This window comes from Phalangium opilio, unplaced genomic scaffold (genome assembly GCF_054372755.1).
Source record: "Phalangium opilio isolate 3A_F unplaced genomic scaffold, DU_Popi_V2 ptg000046l_1, whole genome shotgun sequence".
Lineage (NCBI taxonomy): Eukaryota > Metazoa > Arthropoda > Arachnida > Opiliones > Phalangiidae > Phalangium > Phalangium opilio.
Genome location: NW_028324169.1, coordinates 1925441 through 1943741, shown reverse-complemented (window position 1 = coordinate 1943741; position 18301 = coordinate 1925441). Strand labels below are relative to the sequence as shown.

The following is an 18301-nucleotide window of genomic DNA, read 5'->3' as shown; positions in this document are numbered from 1 at the left end:
CACGTATCTATGGAGTAGTGGTTATCACGTCTGCGTAACACGCGGAAGGTCCCAGGTTACAGCGCTGGTAGGGACATGTTTTGACCATCGTGATTAGACATAATAATAAGGTAGATCTCTTCGAAAACTCCCAATAGCCAAGTATATATGGTGTAGTGGTTATCACGTCCGCCTAACACGCGAAAGGTGTCAGGTTCGAGCCCTGATAGATACATGTTTGGACCATCGTGATTAGACATAGTTATAAGCTGGATCTCTTAGAAAACTTTATATTAACACGTATCTATGGTGTAGTGGTTATCACGTCTGCCTAACACGCTGAAGGTCCCAGGTTTGAGCGCTGGTAGGGATATGATTTGACCATCGTGATTAGACATAATAATAAGGTAGATCTCTTCGAAAACTCCCAATAGCCAAGTATATATGGTGTAGTGGTTATCACGTCCGCCTCACACGCGGAAGGTCCCAGGTTCGAGCCCTGGTAGATACATGTTTGGACCATCGTGATTAGACATAGTTATAAGCTGGATCTCTTCGAAAACTCACAATAACCAAGTATCTATGGTGTAGTGGTTATCACGTCCGCCCAACACGCGGAAGGTGTCAGGTTCGAGCCCTGATAGATGCATGTTATGACCATCGTGATTAGACATAGTAATAAGCTAGATCTCTTCGAAAACTTGAATTAACACGTATCTATGGTGTAGTGGTTATCACGTCCGCCTAACACGCGAAAGGTGTTAGGTTCGAGCCCTGATAGATACATATTTGGACCATCGTGATTAGACATAGTTATAAGCTGGATCTCTTAGAAAACTTTATATTAACACGTATCTATGTTGTAGTGGTTATCACGTCTGCCTAACACGCTGAAGGTCCCAGGTTTGAGCGCTTGTAGGGATATGTTTTGACCATCGTGATTAGACATAATAATAAGGTAGATCTCTTCGAAAACTCACAATAGCCAAGTATCTATGGTGTAGTGGTTATCACGTCCGCCTAACACGCGGAAGGTGTCAGGTTCGAGCCCTGATAGATACTTGTTTTAACCATCGTGATTAGACATAATAATAAGGTAGATCTCTTCGAAAACTCCCAATACCCAAGTATATATGGTGTAGTGGTTATCACGTCCGCCTAACACGTGGAAGGTGTCAGGTTCGAGCCCTGATAGATACATGTTATGACCATCGTGATTAGACATAGTAATAAGCTAGATTTCTTCGAAAACTTAAATAAACACGTATCTATGGTGTAGTGGTTAGCACGTCCGCCTAATACGCGGAAGGTCCCAGGTTCGAGCCCTGATAGATACATGTTTTGACCATCGTGATTAGACATAGTTATAAGCTGGATCTCTTAGAAAACTTTATATTAACACGTATCTATGGTGTGGTGGTTATCACGTCTGCCTAACACGCTGAAGGTCCCAGGTTTGAGCGCTGGTAGGGATATGTTTTGACCATCGTGATTAGACATAATAATAAGGTAGATCTCTTCGAAAACTCCCAATAGCCAAGTATATATGGTGTAGTGGTTATCACGTCCGCCTAACACGCGAAAGGTGTCAGGTTCGAGCCCTGATAGATACATGTTTGGACCATCGTGATTAGACATAGTAATAAGCTGCATCTCTTCGAAAACCTTAAATTAACACGTATCTATGGAGTAGTGGTTATCACGTCTGCGTAACACGCGGAAGGTCCCAGGTTACAGCGCTGGTAGGGACATGTTTTGACCATCGTGATTAGACATAATAATAAGGTAGATCTCTTCGAAAACTCCCAATAGCCAAGTATATATGGTGTAGTGGTTATCACGTCCGCCTAACACGCGAAAGGTGTCAGGTTCGAGCCCTGATAGATACATGTTTGGACCATCGTGATTAGACATAGTTATAAGCTGGATCTCTTAGAAAACTTTATATTAACACGTATCTATGGTGTAGTGGTTATCACGTCTGCCTAACACGCTGAAGGTCCCAGGTTTGAGCGCTGGTAGGGATATGATTTGACCATCGTGATTAGACATAATAATAAGGTAGATCTCTTCGAAAACTCCCAATAGCCAAGTATATATGGTGTAGTGGTTATCACGTCCGCCTCACACGCGGAAGGTCCCAGGTTCGAGCCCTGGTAGATACATGTTTGGACCATCGTGATTAGACATAGTTATAAGCTGGATCTCTTCGAAAACTCACAATAACCAAGTATCTATGGTGTAGTGGTTATCACGTCCGCCCAACACGCGGAAGGTGTCAGGTTCGAGCCCTGATAGATGCATGTTATGACCATCGTGATTAGACATAGTAATAAGCTAGATCTCTTCGAAAACTTGAATTAACACGTATCTATGGTGTAGTGGTTATCACGTCCGCCTAACACGCGAAAGGTGTTAGGTTCGAGCCCTGATAGATACATATTTGGACCATCGTGATTAGACATAGTTATAAGCTGGATCTCTTAGAAAACTTTATATTAACACGTATCTATGGTGTAGTGGTTATCACGTCTGCCTAACACGCTGAAGGTCCCAGGTTTGAGCGCTTGTAGGGATATGTTTTGACCATCGTGATTAGACATAATAATAAGGTAGATCTCTTCGAAAACTCACAATAGCCAAGTATCTATGGTGTAGTGGTTATCACGTCCGCCTAACACGCGGAAGGTGTCAGGTTCGAGCCCTGATAGATACTTGTTTTAACCATCGTGATTAGACATAATAATAAGGTAGATCTCTTCGAAAACTCCCAATACCCAAGTATATATGGTGTAGTGGTTATCACGTCCGCCTAACACGTGGAAGGTGTCAGGTTCGAGCCCTGATAGATACATGTTATGACCATCGTGATTAGACATAGTAATAAGCTAGATTTCTTCGAAAACTTAAATAAACACGTATCTATGGTGTAGTGGTTAGCACGTCCGCCTAATACGCGGAAGGTCCCAGGTTCGAGCCCTGATAGATACATGTTTTGACCATCGTGATTAGACATAGTTATAAGCTGGATCTCTTAGAAAACTTTATATTAACACGTATCTATGGTGTAGTGGTTATCACGTCTGCCTAACACGCTGAAGGTCCCAGGTTTGAGCGCTGGTAGGGATATGTTTTGACCATCGTGATTAGACATAATAATAAGGTAGATCTCTTCGAAAACTCCCAATAGCCAAGTATATATGGTGTAGTGGTTATCACGTCCGCCTAACACGCGAAAGGTGTCAGGTTCGAGCCCTGATAGATACATGTTTGGACCATCGTGATTAGTCATAGTAATAAGCTGCATCTCTTCGAAAACCTTAAATTAACACGTATCTATGGAGTAGTGGTTATCACGTCTGCGTAACACGCGGAAGGTCCCAGGTTACAGCGCTGGTAGGGACATGTTTTGACCATCGTGATTAGACATAATAATAAGGTAGATCTCTTCGAAAACTCCCAATAGCCAAGTATATATGGTGTAGTGGTTATCACGTCCGCCTAACACGCGAAAGGTGTCAGGTTCGAGCCCTGATAGATACATGTTTGGACCATCGTGATTAGACATAGTTATAAGCTGGATCTCTTAGAAAACTTTATATTAACACGTATCTATGGTGTAGTGGTTATCACGTCTGCCTAACACGCTGAAGGTCCCAGGTTTGAGCGCTGGTAGGGATATGATTTGACCATCGTGATTAGACATAATAATAAGGTAGATCTCTTCGAAAACTCCCAATAGCCAAGTATATATGGTGTAGTGGTTATCACGTCCGCCTCACACGCGGAAGGTCCCAGGTTCGAGCCCTGGTAGATACATGTTTGGACCATCGTGATTAGACATAGTTATAAGCTGGATCTCTTCGAAAACTCACAATAACCAAGTATCTATGGTGTAGTGGTTATCACGTCCGCCCAACACGCGGAAGGTGTCAGGTTCGAGCCCTGATAGATGCATGTTATGACCATCGTGATTAGACATAGTAATAAGCTAGATCTCTTCGAAAACTTGAATTAACACGTATCTATGGTGTAGTGGTTATCACGTCCGCCTAACACGCGAAAGGTGTTAGGTTCGAGCCCTGATAGATACATATTTGGACCATCGTGATTAGACATAGTTATAAGCTGGATCTCTTAGAAAACTTTATATTAACACGTATCTATGGTGTAGTGGTTATCACGTCTGCCTAACACGCTGAAGGTCCCAGGTTTGAGCGCTTGTAGGGATATGTTTTGACCATCGTGATTAGACATAATAATAAGGTAGATCTCTTCGAAAACTCACAATAGCCAAGTATCTATGGTGTAGTGGTTATCACGTCCGCCTAACACGCGGAAGGTGTCAGGTTCGAGCCCTGATAGATACTTGTTTTAACCATCGTGATTAGACATAATAATAAGGTAGATCTCTTCGAAAACTCCCAATACCCAAGTATATATGGTGTAGTGGTTATCACGTCCGCCTAACACGTGGAAGGTGTCAGGTTCGAGCCCTGATAGATACATGTTATGACCATCGTGATTAGACATAGTAATAAGCTAGATTTCTTCGAAAACTTAAACAAACACGTATCTATGGTGTAGTGGTTAGCACGTCCGCCTAATACGCGGAAGGTCCCAGGTTCGAGCCCTGATAGATACATGTTTTGACCATCGTGATTAGACATAGTTATAAGCTGGATCTCTTAGAAAACTTTATATTAACACGTATCTATGGTGTAGTGGTTATCACGTCTGCCTAACACGCTTGAAGGTCCCAGGTTTGAGCGCTGGTAGGGATATGTTTTGACCATCGTGATTAGACATAATAATAAGGTAGATCTCTTCGAAAACTCCCAATAGCCAAGTATGTATGGTGTAGTGGTTATCACGTCCGCCTAACACGCGAAAGGTGTCAGGTTCGAGCCCTGATAGACACATGTTTGGACCATCGTGATTAGACATAGTAATAAGCTGGATCTCTTCGAAAACCTTAAATTAACACGTATCTATGGAGTAGTGGTTATCACGTCTGCGTAACACGCGGAAGGTCCCAGGTTACAGCGCTGGTAGGGACATGTTTTGACCATCGTGATTAGACATAATAATAAGGTAGATCTCTTCGAAAACTCCCAATAGCCAAGTATATATGGTGTAGTGGTTATCACGTCCGCCTAACACGCGAAAGGTGTCAGGTTCGAGCCCTGATAGATACATGTTTGGACCATCGTGATTAGACATAGTTATAAGCTGGATCTCTTAGAAAACTTTATATTAACACGTATCTATGGTGTAGTGGTTATCACGTCTGCCTAACACGCTGAAGGTCCCAGGTTTGAGCGCTGGTAGGGATATGTTTTGACCATCGTGATTAGACATAATAATAAGGTAGATCTCTTCGAAAACTCCCAAAAGCCAAGTATATATGGTGTAGTGGTTATCACGTCCGCCTCACACGCGGAAGGTCCCAGGTTCGAGCCCTGGTAGATACATGTTTGGACCATCGTGATTAGACATAGTTATAAGCTGGATCTCTTCGAAAACTCACAATAACCAAGTATCTATGGTGTAGTGGTTATCACGTCCGCCCAACACGCGGAAGGTGTCAGGTTCGAGCCCTGATAGATACATGTTTTAACCATCGTGATTAGACATAATAATAAGGTTGATCTCTTCGAAAACTCACAATAGCCAAGTATCTATGGTGTAGTGGTTATCACGTCCGCCCAACACGCGGAAGGTGTCAGGTTCGAGCCCTGATAGATGCATGTTATGACCATCGTGATTAGACATAGTAATAAGCTAGATCTCTTCGAAAACTTGAATTAACACGTATCTATGGTGTAGTGGTTATCACGTCCGCCTAACACGCGAAAGGTGTTAGGTTCGAGCCCTGATAGATACATGTTTGGACCATCGTGACTAGACATAGTTATAAGCTGGATCTCTTAGAAAACTTTATATTAACACGTATCTATGGTGTAGTGGTTATCACGTCTGCCTAACACGCTGAAGGTCCCAGCTTTGAGCGCTGGTAGGGATATGTTTTGACCATCGTGATTAGACATAATAATAAGGTAGATCTCTTCGAAAACTCCCAATAGCCAAGTATATATGGTGTAGTGGTTATCACGTCCGCCTCACACGCGGAAGGTCCCAGGTTCGAGCCTTGGTAGATACATGTTTGGACCATCGTGATTAGACATAGTAATAAGCTGGATCTCTTCGAAAACCTTATATTAACACGTATCTATGGTGTAGTGGTTATCACGTCTGCCTAACACGCGGAAGGTCCCAGGTTTGAGCGCTGGAAGGGACATGTTTTGACCATCGTGATTAGACATAATAATAAGGTAGATCTCTTCGAAAACTCACAATAGCCAAGTATCTATGGTGTAGTGGTTATCACGTCCGCCTAACACGCGGAAGGTGTCAGGTTCGAGCCCTGATAGATACTTGTTTTAACCATCGTGATTAGACATAATAATAAGGTAGATATCTTCGAAAACTCACAATAGCCAAGTATCTATGGTGTAGTGGTTATCACGTCTGCCTAACACGCGGAAGGTGTCAGGTTCGAGCCCTGATAGATACTTGATTTAACCATCGTGATTAGACATAATAATAAGGTAGATCTCTTCGAAAACTCACAATAGCCAAGTATCTATGGTGTAGTGGTTATCACGTCCGCCTAACACGCGGAAGGTGTCAGGTTCGAGCCCTGATAGATACTTGTTTTAACCATCGTGATTAGACATAATAATAAGGTAGATCTCTTCGAAAACTCCCAATACCCAAGTATATATGGTGTAGTGGTTATCACGTCCGCCTAACACGTGGAAGGTGTCAGGTTCGAGCCCTGATAGATACTTGTTTTAACCATCGTGATTAGACATAATTATAAGGTATATCTCTTCGAAAACTCCCAATAGCCAAGTATATATGGTGTAGTGGTTATCACGTCCGCCTAACACGCGAAAGGTGTCAGGTTCGAGCCCTGATAGATACATGTTTGGACCATCGTGATTAGACATAGTTATAAGCTGGATCTCTTAGAAAACTTTATATTAACACGTATCTATGGTGTAGTGGTTATCACGTCTGCCTAACACGCTGAAGGTCCCAGGTTTGAGCGCTGGTAGGGATATGTTTTGACCATCGTGATTAGACATAATAATAAGGTAGATCTCTTCGAAAACTTCCAATAGCCAAGTATATATGGTGTAGTGGTTATCACGTCCGCCTCACACGCGGAAGGTCCCAGGTTCGAGCCCTGGTAGATACATGTTTGGACCATCGTGATTAGACATAGTTATAAGCTGGATCTCTTCGAAAACTCACAATAACCAAGTATCTATGGTGTAGTGGTTATCACGTCCGCCCAACACGCGGAAGGTGTCAGGTTCGAGCCCTGATAGATACATGTTTTAACCATCGTGATTAGACATAATAATAAGGTTGATCTCTTCGAAAACTCACAATAGCCAAGTATCTATGGTGTAGTGGTTATCACGTCCGCCCAACACGCGGAAGGTGTCAGGTTCGAGCCCTGATAGATGCATGTTATGGCCATCGTGATTAGACATAGTAATAAGCTAGATCTCTTCGAAAACTTGAATTAACACGTATCTATGGTGTAGTGGTTATCACGTCCGCCTAACACGCGAAAGGTGTTAGGTTCGAGCCCTGATAGATACATGTTTGGACCATCGTGATTAGACATAGTTATAAGCTGGATCTCTTAGAAAACTTTATATTAACACGTATCTATGGTGTAGTGGTTATCACGTCTGCCTAACACGCTGAAGGTCCCAGGTTTGAGCGCTGGTAGGGATATGTTTTGACCATCGTGATTAGACATAATAATAAGGTAGATCTCTTCGAAAACTCCCAATAGCCAAGTATATATGGTGTAGTTGTTATCACGTCCGCCTCACACGCGGAAGGTCCCAGGTTCGAGCCCTGGTAGATACATGTTTGGACCATCGTGATTAGACATAGTAATAAGCTGGATCTCTTCGAAAACCTTATATTAACACGTATCTATGGTGTAGTGGTTATCACGTCTGCCTAACACGCGGAAGGTCCCAGGTTTGAGCGCTGGAAGGGACATTATTTGACCATCGTGATTAGACATAATAATAAGGTAGATCTCTTCGAAAACTCACAATAGCCAAGTATCTATGGTGTAGTGGTTATCACGTCCGCCTAACACGCGGAAGGTGTCATTTTCGAGCCCTGATAGATACTTGTTTTAACCATCGTGATTAGACATAATAATAAGGTAGATCTCTTCGAAAACTCATAATAGCCAAGTATCTATGGTGTAGTGGTTATCACGTCTGCCTAACACGCGGAAGGTGTCAGGTTCGAGCCCTGATAGATACTTGTTTTAACCATCGTGATTAGACATAATAATAAGGTAGATCTCTTCGAAAACTCACAATAGCCAAGTATCTATGGTGTAGTGGTTATCACGTCCGCCTAACACGCGGAAGGTGTCAGGTTCGAGCCCTGATAGATACTTGTTTTAACCATCGTGATTAGACATAATAATAAGGTAGATCTCTTCGAAAACTCCCAATACCCAAGTATATATGGTGTAGTGGTTATCACGTCCGCCTAACACGTGGAAGGTGTCAGGTTCGAGCCCTGATAGATACTTGTTTTAACCATCGTGATTAGACATAATAATAAGGTAGATCTCTTCGAAAACTCCCAATAGCCAAGTATATATGGTGTGGTTGTTATCACGTCCGCCTAACACGCGAAAGGTGTCAGGTTCGAGCCCTGATAGATACATGTTTGGACCATCGTGATTAGACATAGTTATAAGCTGGATCTCTTAGAAAACTTTATATTAACACGTATCTATGGTGTAGTGGTTATCACGTCTGCCTAACACGCTGAAGGTCCCAGGTTCGAGCCCTGGTAGGGACATGTTTGGACCATCGTGATTAGACATAATAATAGGGTAGATCTCTTCCAAAACTCCCAATAGCCAAGTATATATGGTGTAGTGGTTATCACGTCCGCCAAACACGCGAAAGGTGTCAGGTTCGAGCCCTGATAGATACATGTTTGGACCATCGTGATTAGACATAGTAATAAGCTGGATCTCTTCGAAAACCTTATATTAACATGTATCTATGGTGTAGTGGTTATCACGTCCGCTTAACACGCGGAAGGTCCCAGGTTCGAGCCCTGATAGATGCATGTTTTGACCATTGTGATTAGACATGGTTATAAGCTGGATCTCTTAGAAAACTTTATATTAACACGTATCTATGGTGTAGTGGTTATCACGTCTGCCTAACACGCTGAAGGTCCCAGGTTTGAGCGCTGGTAGGGATATGTTTTGACCATCGTGATTAGACATAATAATAAGGTAGATCTCTTCGAAAACTCCCAATAGCCAAGTATATATGGTGTAGTGGTTATCACGTCCGCCTAACACGCGGAAGGTCCCAGGTTCGAGCCCTGGTAGATACATGTTTGGACCATCGTGATTAGACATAGTAATAAGCTGGATCTCTTCGAAAACCTTATATTAACACGTATCTATGGTGTAGTGGTTATCACGTCTGCCTAACACGCGGAAGGTCCCAGGGTTGAGCGCTGGAAGGGACATGTTTTGACCATCGTGATTAGACATAATAATAAGGTAGATCTCTTCGAAAACTCCCAATACCCAAGTATATATGGTGTAGTGGTTATCACGTCCGCCTAACACGTGGAAGGTGTCAGGTTCGAGCCCTGATAGATACTTGTTTTAACCATCGTGATTAGACATAATTATAAGGTATATCTCTTCGAAAACTCCCAATAGCCAAGTATATATGGTGTAGTGGTTATCACGTCCGCCTAACACGCGAAAGGTGTCAGGTTCGAGCCCTGATAGATACATGTTTGGACCATCGTGATTAGACATAGTTATAAGCTGGATCTCTTAGAAAACTTTATATTAACACGTATCTATGGTGTAGTGGTTATCACGTCTGCCTAACACGCTGAAGGTCCCAGGTTTGAGCGCTGGTAGGGATATGTTTTGACCATCGTGATTAGACATAATAATAAGGTAGATCTCTTCGAAAACTTCCAATAGCCAAGTATATATGGTGTAGTGGTTATCACGTCCGCCTCACACGCGGAAGGTCCCAGGTTCGAGCCCTGGTAGATACATGTTTGGACCATCGTGATTAGACATAGTTATAAGCTGGATCTCTTCGAAAACTCACAATAACCAAGTATCTATGGTGTAGTGGTTATCACGTCCGCCCAACACGCGGAAGGTGTCAGGTTCGAGCCCTGATAGATACATGTTTTAACCATCGTGATTAGACATAATAATAAGGTTGATCTCTTCGAAAACTCACAATAGCCAAGTATCTATGGTGTAGTGGTTATCACGTCCGCCCAACACGCGGAAGGTGTCAGGTTCGAGCCCTGATAGATGCATGTTATGGCCATCGTGATTAGACATAGTAATAAGCTAGATCTCTTCGAAAACTTGAATTAACACGTATCTATGGTGTAGTGGTTATCACGTCCGCCTAACACGCGAAAGGTGTTAGGTTCGAGCCCTGATAGATACATGTTTGGACCATCGTGATTAGACATAGTTATAAGCTGGATCTCTTAGAAAACTTTATATTAACACGTATCTATGGTGTAGTGGTTATCACGTCTGCCTAACACGCTGAAGGTCCCAGGTTTGAGCGCTGGTAGGGATATGTTTTGACCATCGTGATTAGACATAATAATAAGGTAGATCTCTTCGAAAACTCCCAATAGCCAAGTATATATGGTGTAGTTGTTATCACGTCCGCCTCACACGCGGAAGGTCCCAGGTTCGAGCCCTGGTAGATACATGTTTGGACCATCGTGATTAGACATAGTAATAAGCTGGATCTCTTCGAAAACCTTATATTAACACGTATCTATGGTGTAGTGGTTATCACGTCTGCCTAACACGCGGAAGGTCCCAGGTTTGAGCGCTGGAAGGGACATTATTTGACCATCGTGATTAGACATAATAATAAGGTAGATCTCTTCGAAAACTCACAATAGCCAAGTATCTATGGTGTAGTGGTTATCACGTCCGCCTAACACGCGGAAGGTGTCATTTTCGAGCCCTGATAGATACTTGTTTTAACCATCGTGATTAGACATAATAATAAGGTAGATCTCTTCGAAAACTCATAATAGCCAAGTATCTATGGTGTAGTGGTTATCACGTCTGCCTAACACGCGGAAGGTGTCAGGTTCGAGCCCTGATAGATACTTGTTTTAACCATCGTGATTAGACATAATAATAAGGTAGATCTCTTCGAAAACTCACAATAGCCAAGTATCTATGGTGTAGTGGTTATCACGTCCGCCTAACACGCGGAAGGTGTCAGGTTCGAGCCCTGATAGATACTTGTTTTAACCATCGTGATTAGACATAATAATAAGGTAGATCTCTTCGAAAACTCCCAATACCCAAGTATATATGGTGTAGTGGTTATCACGTCCGCCTAACACGTGGAAGGTGTCAGGTTCGAGCCCTGATAGATACTTGTTTTAACCATCGTGATTAGACATAATAATAAGGTAGATCTCTTCGAAAACTCCCAATAGCCAAGTATATATGGTGTGGTTGTTATCACGTCCGCCTAACACGCGAAAGGTGTCAGGTTCGAGCCCTGATAGATACATGTTTGGACCATCGTGATTAGACATAGTTATAAGCTGGATCTCTTAGAAAACTTTATATTAACACGTATCTATGGTGTAGTGGTTATCACGTCTGCCTAACACGCTGAATGTCCCAGGTTCGAGCCCTGGTAGGGACATGTTTGGACCATCGTGATTAGACATAATAATAGGGTAGATCTCTTCCAAAACTCCCAATAGCCAAGTATATATGGTGTAGTGGTTATCACGTCCGCCAAACACGCGAAAGGTGTCAGGTTCGAGCCCTGATAGATACATGTTTGGACCATCGTGATTAGACATAGTAATAAGCTGGATCTCTTCGAAAACCTTATATTAACATGTATCTATGGTGTAGTGGTTATCACGTCCGCTTAACACGCGGAAGGTCCCAGGTTCGAGCCCTGATAGATGCATGTTTTGACCATTGTGATTAGACATGGTTATAAGCTGGATCTCTTAGAAAACTTTATATTAACACGTATCTATGGTGTAGTGGTTATCACGTCTGCCTAACACGCTGAAGGTCCCAGGTTTGAGCGCTGGTAGGGATATGTTTTGACCATCGTGATTAGACATAATAATAAGGTAGATCTCTTCGAAAACTCCCAATAGCCAAGTATATATGGTGTAGTGGTTATCACGTCCGCCTAACACGCGGAAGGTCCCAGGTTCGAGCCCTGGTAGATACATGTTTGGACCATCGTGATTAGACATAGTAATAAGCTGGATCTCTTCGAAAACCTTATATTAACACGTATCTATGGTGTAGTGGTTATCACGTCTGCCTAACACGCGGAAGGTCCCAGGGTTGAGCGCTGGAAGGGACATGTTTTGACCATCGTGATTAGACATAATAATAAGGTAGATCTCTTCGAAAACTCCCAATACCCAAGTATATATGGTGTAGTGGTTATCACGTCCGCCTAACACGTGGAAGGTGTCAGGTTCGAGCCCTGATAGATACTTGTTTTAACCATCGTGATTAGACATAATAATAAGGTAGATCTCTTCGAAAACTCCCAATAGCCAAGTATATATGGTGTAGTGGTTATCACGTCCGCCTAACACGCAAAAGGTGTCAGGTTCGAGCCCTGATAGATACATGTTTGGACCATCGTGATTAGACATAGTAATAAGCTAGATCTCTTCGAAAACTTGAATTAACACGTATCTATGGTGTAGTGGTTATCACGTCCGCCCAACACGCGGAAGGTCCCAGGTTCGAGCCCTGATAGATCCATGTTTTGACCATTGTGATTAGACATGGTTATAAGCTGGATCTCTTAGAAAACTTTATATTAACACGTATCTATGGTGTAGTGGTTATCACGTCTGCCTAACACGCTGAAGGTCCCAGGTTTGAGCGCTGGTAGGGATATGTTTTGACCATCGTGATTAGACATAATAATAAGGTAGATCTCTTCGAAAACTCCCAATAGCCAAGTATATATGGTGTAGTGGTTATCACGTCCGCCTAACACGCGGAAGGTCCCAGGTTCGAGCCCTGATAGATGCATGTTTTGACCATTGTGATTAGACATGGTTATAAGCTGGATCTCTTAGAAAACTTTATATTAACACGTATCTATGGTGTAGTGGTTATCACGTCTGCCTAACACGCTGAAGGTCCCAGGTTTGAGCGCTGGTAGGGATATGTTTTGACCATCGTGATTAGACATAATAATAAGGTAGATCTCTTCGAAAACTCCCAATAGCCAAGTATATATGGTGTAGTTGTTATCACGTCCGCCTCACACGCGGAAGGTCCCAGGTTCGAGCCCTGGTAGATACATGTTTGGACCATCGTGATTAGACATAGTAATAAGCTGGATCTCTTCGAAAACCTTATATTAACACGTATCTATGGTGTAGTGGTTATCACGTCTGCCTAACACGCGGAAGGTCCCAGGTTTGAGCGCTGGAAGGGACATTATTTGACCATCGTGATTAGACATAATAATAAGGTAGATCTCTTCGAAAACTCACAATAGCCAAGTATCTATGGTGTAGTGGTTATCACGTCCGCCTAACACGCGGAAGGTGTCATTTTCGAGCCCTGATAGATACTTGTTTTAACCATCGTGATTAGACATAATAATAAGGTAGATCTCTTCGAAAACTCATAATAGCCAAGTATCTATGGTGTAGTGGTTATCACGTCTGCCTAACACGCGGAAGGTGTCAGGTTCGAGCCCTGATAGATACTTGTTTTAACCATCGTGATTAGACATAATAATAAGGTAGATCTCTTCGAAAACTCACAATAGCCAAGTATCTATGGTGTAGTGGTTATCACGTCCGCCTAACACGCGGAAGGTGTCAGGTTCGAGCCCTGATAGATACTTGTTTTAACCATCGTGATTAGACATAATAATAAGGTAGATCTCTTCGAAAACTCCCAATACCCAAGTATATATGGTGTAGTGGTTATCACGTCCGCCTAACACGTGGAAGGTGTCAGGTTCGAGCCCTGATAGATACTTGTTTTAACCATCGTGATTAGACATAATAATAAGGTAGATCTCTTCGAAAACTCCCAATAGCCAAGTATATATGGTGTGGTTGTTATCACGTCCGCCTAACACGCGAAAGGTGTCAGGTTCGAGCCCTGATAGATACATGTTTGGACCATCGTGATTAGACATAGTTATAAGCTGGATCTCTTAGAAAACTTTATATTAACACGTATCTATGGTGTAGTGGTTATCACGTCTGCCTAACACGCTGAATGTCCCAGGTTCGAGCCCTGGTAGGGACATGTTTGGACCATCGTGATTAGACATAATAATAGGGTAGATCTCTTCCAAAACTCCCAATAGCCAAGTATATATGGTGTAGTGGTTATCACGTCCGCCAAACACGCGAAAGGTGTCAGGTTCGAGCCCTGATAGATACATGTTTGGACCATCGTGATTAGACATAGTAATAAGCTGGATCTCTTCGAAAACCTTATATTAACATGTATCTATGGTGTAGTGGTTATCACGTCCGCTTAACACGCGGAAGGTCCCAGGTTCGAGCCCTGATAGATGCATGTTTTGACCATTGTGATTAGACATGGTTATAAGCTGGATCTCTTAGAAAACTTTATATTAACACGTATCTATGGTGTAGTGGTTATCACGTCTGCCTAACACGCTGAAGGTCCCAGGTTTGAGCGCTGGTAGGGATATGTTTTGACCATCGTGATTAGACATAATAATAAGGTAGATCTCTTCGAAAACTCCCAATAGCCAAGTATATATGGTGTAGTGGTTATCACGTCCGCCTAACACGCGGAAGGTCCCAGGTTCGAGCCCTGGTAGATACATGTTTGGACCATCGTGATTAGACATAGTAATAAGCTGGATCTCTTCGAAAACCTTATATTAACACGTATCTATGGTGTAGTGGTTATCACGTCTGCCTAACACGCGGAAGGTCCCAGGGTTGAGCGCTGGAAGGGACATGTTTTGACCATCGTGATTAGACATAATAATAAGGTAGATCTCTTCGAAAACTCCCAATACCCAAGTATATATGGTGTAGTGGTTATCACGTCCGCCTAACACGTGGAAGGTGTCAGGTTCGAGCCCTGATAGATACTTGTTTTAACCATCGTGATTAGACATAATAATAAGGTAGATCTCTTCGAAAACTCCCAATAGCCAAGTATATATGGTGTAGTGGTTATCACGTCCGCCTAACACGCAAAAGGTGTCAGGTTCGAGCCCTGATAGATACATGTTTGGACCATCGTGATTAGACATAGTAATAAGCTAGATCTCTTCGAAAACTTGAATTAACACGTATCTATGGTGTAGTGGTTATCACGTCCGCCCAACACGCGGAAGGTCCCAGGTTCGAGCCCTGATAGATCCATGTTTTGACCATTGTGATTAGACATGGTTATAAGCTGGATCTCTTAGAAAACTTTATATTAACACGTATCTATGGTGTAGTGGTTATCACGTCTGCCTAACACGCTGAAGGTCCCAGGTTTGAGCGCTGGTAGGGATATGTTTTGACCATCGTGATTAGACATAATAATAAGGTAGATCTCTTCGAAAACTCCCAATAGCCAAGTATATATGGTGTAGTGGTTATCACGTCCGCCTAACACGCGGAAGGTCCCAGGTTCGAGCCCTGATAGATGCATGTTTTGACCATTGTGATTAGACATGGTTATAAGCTGGATCTCTTAGAAAACTTTATATTAACACGTATCTATGGTGTAGTGGTTATCACGTCTGCCTAACACGCTGAAGGTCCCAGGTTTGAGCGCTGGTAGGGATATGTTTTGACCATCGTGATTAGACATAATAATAAGGTAGATCTCTTCGAAAACTCCCAATAGCCAAGTATGTATGGTGTAGTGGTTATCACGTCCGCCTAACACGCGAAAGGTGTCAGGTTCGAGCCCTGATAGATACATGTTTGGACCATCGTGATTAGACATAGTAATAAGCTGGATCTCTTCGAAAACCTTATATTAATACGTATCTATGGTGTAGTGGTTATCACGTCTGCCTAACGCGCGGAAGGTCCCAGGTTTGAGCGCTGGTAGGGACATGTTTTGACCATCGTGATTAGACATAATTATAAGGTAGATCTCTTCAAAAACTTACAATAGCCAAGTATCAATGGTGTAGTGGTTATCACGTCCGCCTAACACGCGAAAGGTGTCAGGTTCGAGCCCTGATAGATCCATGTTTGGACCATCGTGATTAGACATAGTTATAAGCTGGATCTCTTAGAAAACTTTATATTAACACGTATCTATGGTGTAGTGGTTATCACGTCTGCCTAACACGCGGAAGGTCCCAGGGTTGAGCGCTGGAAGGGACATGTTTTGACCATCGTGATTAGACATAATAATAAGGTAGATCTCTTCGAAAACTCCCAATACCCAAGTATATATGGTGTAGTGGTTATCACGTCCGCCTAACACGTGGAAGGTGTCAGGTTCGAGCCCTGATAGATACTTGTTTGGACCATCGTGATTAGACATAGTTATAAGCTGGATCTCTTAGAAAACTTTATATTAACACGTATCTATGGTGTAGTGGTTATCACGTCTGCCTAACACGCTGAAGGTCCCAGGTTTGAGCGCTGGTAGGGATATGTTTTGACCATCGTGATTAGACATAATAATAAGGTAGATCTCTTCGAAAACTCCCAATAGCCAAGTATATATGGTGTAGTGGTTATCACGTCCGCCTAACACGCGGAAGGTCCCAGGTTCGAGCCCTGGTAGATACATGTTTGGACCATCGTGATTAGACATAGTAATAAGCTGGATCTCTTAGAAAACTTTATATTAACACGTATCTATGGTGTAGTGGTTATCACGTCTGCCTAACACGCTGAAGGTCCCAGGTTTGAGCGCTGGTAGGGATATGTTTTGACCATCGTGATTAGACATAATAATAAGGTAGATCTCTTCGAAAACTCCCAATAGCCAAGTATATATGGTGTAGTGGTTATCACGTCCGCCTAACACGCGGAAGGTCCCAGGTTCGAGCCCTGGTAGATACATGTTTGGACCATCGTGATTAGACATAGTAATAAGCTGGATCTCTTAGAAAACTTTATATTAACACGTATCTATGGTGTAGTGGTTATCACGTCCGCCTAACACGCGGAAGGTCCCAGGTTCGAGCCCTGGTAGATACATGTTTGGACCATCGTGATTAGACATAGTAATAAGCTGGATCTCTTAGAAAACTTTATATTAACACGTATCTATGGTGTAGTGGTTATCACGTCTGCCTAACACGCTGAAGGTCCCAGGTTCGAGCCCTGGTAGGGACATGTTTGGACCATCGTGATTAGACATAATAATAGGGTAGATCTCTTCCAAAACTCCCAATAGCCAAGTATATATGGTGTAGTGGTTATCACGTCCGCCAAACACGCGAAAGGTGTCAGGTTCGAGCCCTGATAGATACATGTTTGGACCATCGTGATTAGACATAGTAATAAGCTGGATCTCTTCGAAAACCTTATATTAACATGTATCTATGGTGTAGTGGTTATCACGTCCGCTTAACACGCGGAAGGTCCCAGGTTCGAGCCCTGATAGATGCATGTTTTGACCATTGTGATTAGACATGGTTATAAGCTGGATCTCTTAGAAAACTTTATATTAACACGTATCTATGGTGTAGTGGTTATCACGTCTGCCTAACACGCTGAAGGTCCCAGGTTTGAGCGCTGGTAGGGATATGTTTTGACCATCGTGATTAGACATAATAATAAGGTAGATCTCTTCGAAAACTCCCAATAGCCAAGTATATATGGTGTAGTGGTTATCACGTCCGCCTAACACGCGGAAGGTCCCAGGTTCGAGCCCTGGTAGATACATGTTTGGACCATCGTGATTAGACATAGTAATAAGCTGGATCTCTTCGAAAACCTTATATTAACACGTATCTATGGTGTAGTGGTTATCACGTCTGCCTAACACGCGGAAGGTCCCAGGGTTGAGCGCTGGAAGGGACATGTTTTGACCATCGTGATTAGACATAATAATAAGGTAGATCTCTTCGAAAACTCCCAATACCCAAGTATATATGGTGTAGTGGTTATCACGTCCGCCTAACACGTGGAAGGTGTCAGGTTCGAGCCCTGATAGATACTTGTTTTAACCATCGTGATT

The 18301-nt window shown here is 42.8% G+C and overlaps 22 non-coding genes across 22 annotated transcripts; all 22 read left to right on the top strand.

The window, feature by feature from the left end:
* Positions 1-417: 417 nt before the first annotated feature.
* Positions 418-490, top strand: TRNAV-CAC (transfer RNA valine (anticodon CAC)). Its single transcript has one exon. It is a non-coding gene; the product is annotated as a tRNA-Val (tRNA).
* A 753-nt stretch (positions 491-1243) lies between these two features.
* TRNAI-AAU (transfer RNA isoleucine (anticodon AAU)) lies at positions 1244-1316 on the top strand. The gene has a single exon. It is a non-coding gene; the product is annotated as a tRNA-Ile (tRNA).
* Positions 1317-2071: 755 nt separating this feature from the next.
* Positions 2072-2144, top strand: TRNAV-CAC (transfer RNA valine (anticodon CAC)). The gene has a single exon. It is a non-coding gene; the product is annotated as a tRNA-Val (tRNA).
* A 753-nt stretch (positions 2145-2897) lies between these two features.
* TRNAI-AAU (transfer RNA isoleucine (anticodon AAU)) lies at positions 2898-2970 on the top strand. The gene has a single exon. It is a non-coding gene; the product is annotated as a tRNA-Ile (tRNA).
* Positions 2971-3725: 755 nt separating this feature from the next.
* TRNAV-CAC (transfer RNA valine (anticodon CAC)) lies at positions 3726-3798 on the top strand. The gene has a single exon. It is a non-coding gene; the product is annotated as a tRNA-Val (tRNA).
* Positions 3799-4551: 753 nt separating this feature from the next.
* Positions 4552-4624, top strand: TRNAI-AAU (transfer RNA isoleucine (anticodon AAU)). Its single transcript has one exon. It is a non-coding gene; the product is annotated as a tRNA-Ile (tRNA).
* A 756-nt stretch (positions 4625-5380) lies between these two features.
* TRNAV-CAC (transfer RNA valine (anticodon CAC)) lies at positions 5381-5453 on the top strand. The gene has a single exon. It is a non-coding gene; the product is annotated as a tRNA-Val (tRNA).
* A 616-nt stretch (positions 5454-6069) lies between these two features.
* TRNAV-CAC (transfer RNA valine (anticodon CAC)) lies at positions 6070-6142 on the top strand. Its single transcript has one exon. It is a non-coding gene; the product is annotated as a tRNA-Val (tRNA).
* A 1031-nt stretch (positions 6143-7173) lies between these two features.
* TRNAV-CAC (transfer RNA valine (anticodon CAC)) lies at positions 7174-7246 on the top strand. Its single transcript has one exon. It is a non-coding gene; the product is annotated as a tRNA-Val (tRNA).
* Positions 7247-7862: 616 nt separating this feature from the next.
* TRNAV-CAC (transfer RNA valine (anticodon CAC)) lies at positions 7863-7935 on the top strand. The gene has a single exon. It is a non-coding gene; the product is annotated as a tRNA-Val (tRNA).
* Positions 7936-8828: 893 nt separating this feature from the next.
* TRNAV-AAC (transfer RNA valine (anticodon AAC)) lies at positions 8829-8901 on the top strand. Its single transcript has one exon. It is a non-coding gene; the product is annotated as a tRNA-Val (tRNA).
* A 479-nt stretch (positions 8902-9380) lies between these two features.
* Positions 9381-9453, top strand: TRNAV-AAC (transfer RNA valine (anticodon AAC)). Its single transcript has one exon. It is a non-coding gene; the product is annotated as a tRNA-Val (tRNA).
* A 617-nt stretch (positions 9454-10070) lies between these two features.
* On the top strand, positions 10071-10143 carry TRNAV-CAC (transfer RNA valine (anticodon CAC)). The gene has a single exon. It is a non-coding gene; the product is annotated as a tRNA-Val (tRNA).
* Positions 10144-10759: 616 nt separating this feature from the next.
* TRNAV-CAC (transfer RNA valine (anticodon CAC)) lies at positions 10760-10832 on the top strand. Its single transcript has one exon. It is a non-coding gene; the product is annotated as a tRNA-Val (tRNA).
* Positions 10833-12277: 1445 nt separating this feature from the next.
* Positions 12278-12350, top strand: TRNAV-AAC (transfer RNA valine (anticodon AAC)). Its single transcript has one exon. It is a non-coding gene; the product is annotated as a tRNA-Val (tRNA).
* A 1030-nt stretch (positions 12351-13380) lies between these two features.
* On the top strand, positions 13381-13453 carry TRNAV-CAC (transfer RNA valine (anticodon CAC)). Its single transcript has one exon. It is a non-coding gene; the product is annotated as a tRNA-Val (tRNA).
* Positions 13454-14898: 1445 nt separating this feature from the next.
* Positions 14899-14971, top strand: TRNAV-AAC (transfer RNA valine (anticodon AAC)). The gene has a single exon. It is a non-coding gene; the product is annotated as a tRNA-Val (tRNA).
* Positions 14972-16829: 1858 nt separating this feature from the next.
* On the top strand, positions 16830-16902 carry TRNAV-AAC (transfer RNA valine (anticodon AAC)). Its single transcript has one exon. It is a non-coding gene; the product is annotated as a tRNA-Val (tRNA).
* A 203-nt stretch (positions 16903-17105) lies between these two features.
* On the top strand, positions 17106-17178 carry TRNAV-AAC (transfer RNA valine (anticodon AAC)). The gene has a single exon. It is a non-coding gene; the product is annotated as a tRNA-Val (tRNA).
* Positions 17179-17243: 65 nt separating this feature from the next.
* On the top strand, positions 17244-17316 carry TRNAV-AAC (transfer RNA valine (anticodon AAC)). Its single transcript has one exon. It is a non-coding gene; the product is annotated as a tRNA-Val (tRNA).
* A 65-nt stretch (positions 17317-17381) lies between these two features.
* On the top strand, positions 17382-17454 carry TRNAV-AAC (transfer RNA valine (anticodon AAC)). Its single transcript has one exon. It is a non-coding gene; the product is annotated as a tRNA-Val (tRNA).
* A 479-nt stretch (positions 17455-17933) lies between these two features.
* On the top strand, positions 17934-18006 carry TRNAV-AAC (transfer RNA valine (anticodon AAC)). The gene has a single exon. It is a non-coding gene; the product is annotated as a tRNA-Val (tRNA).
* The last annotated feature ends 295 nt before the right edge of the window (positions 18007-18301 follow it).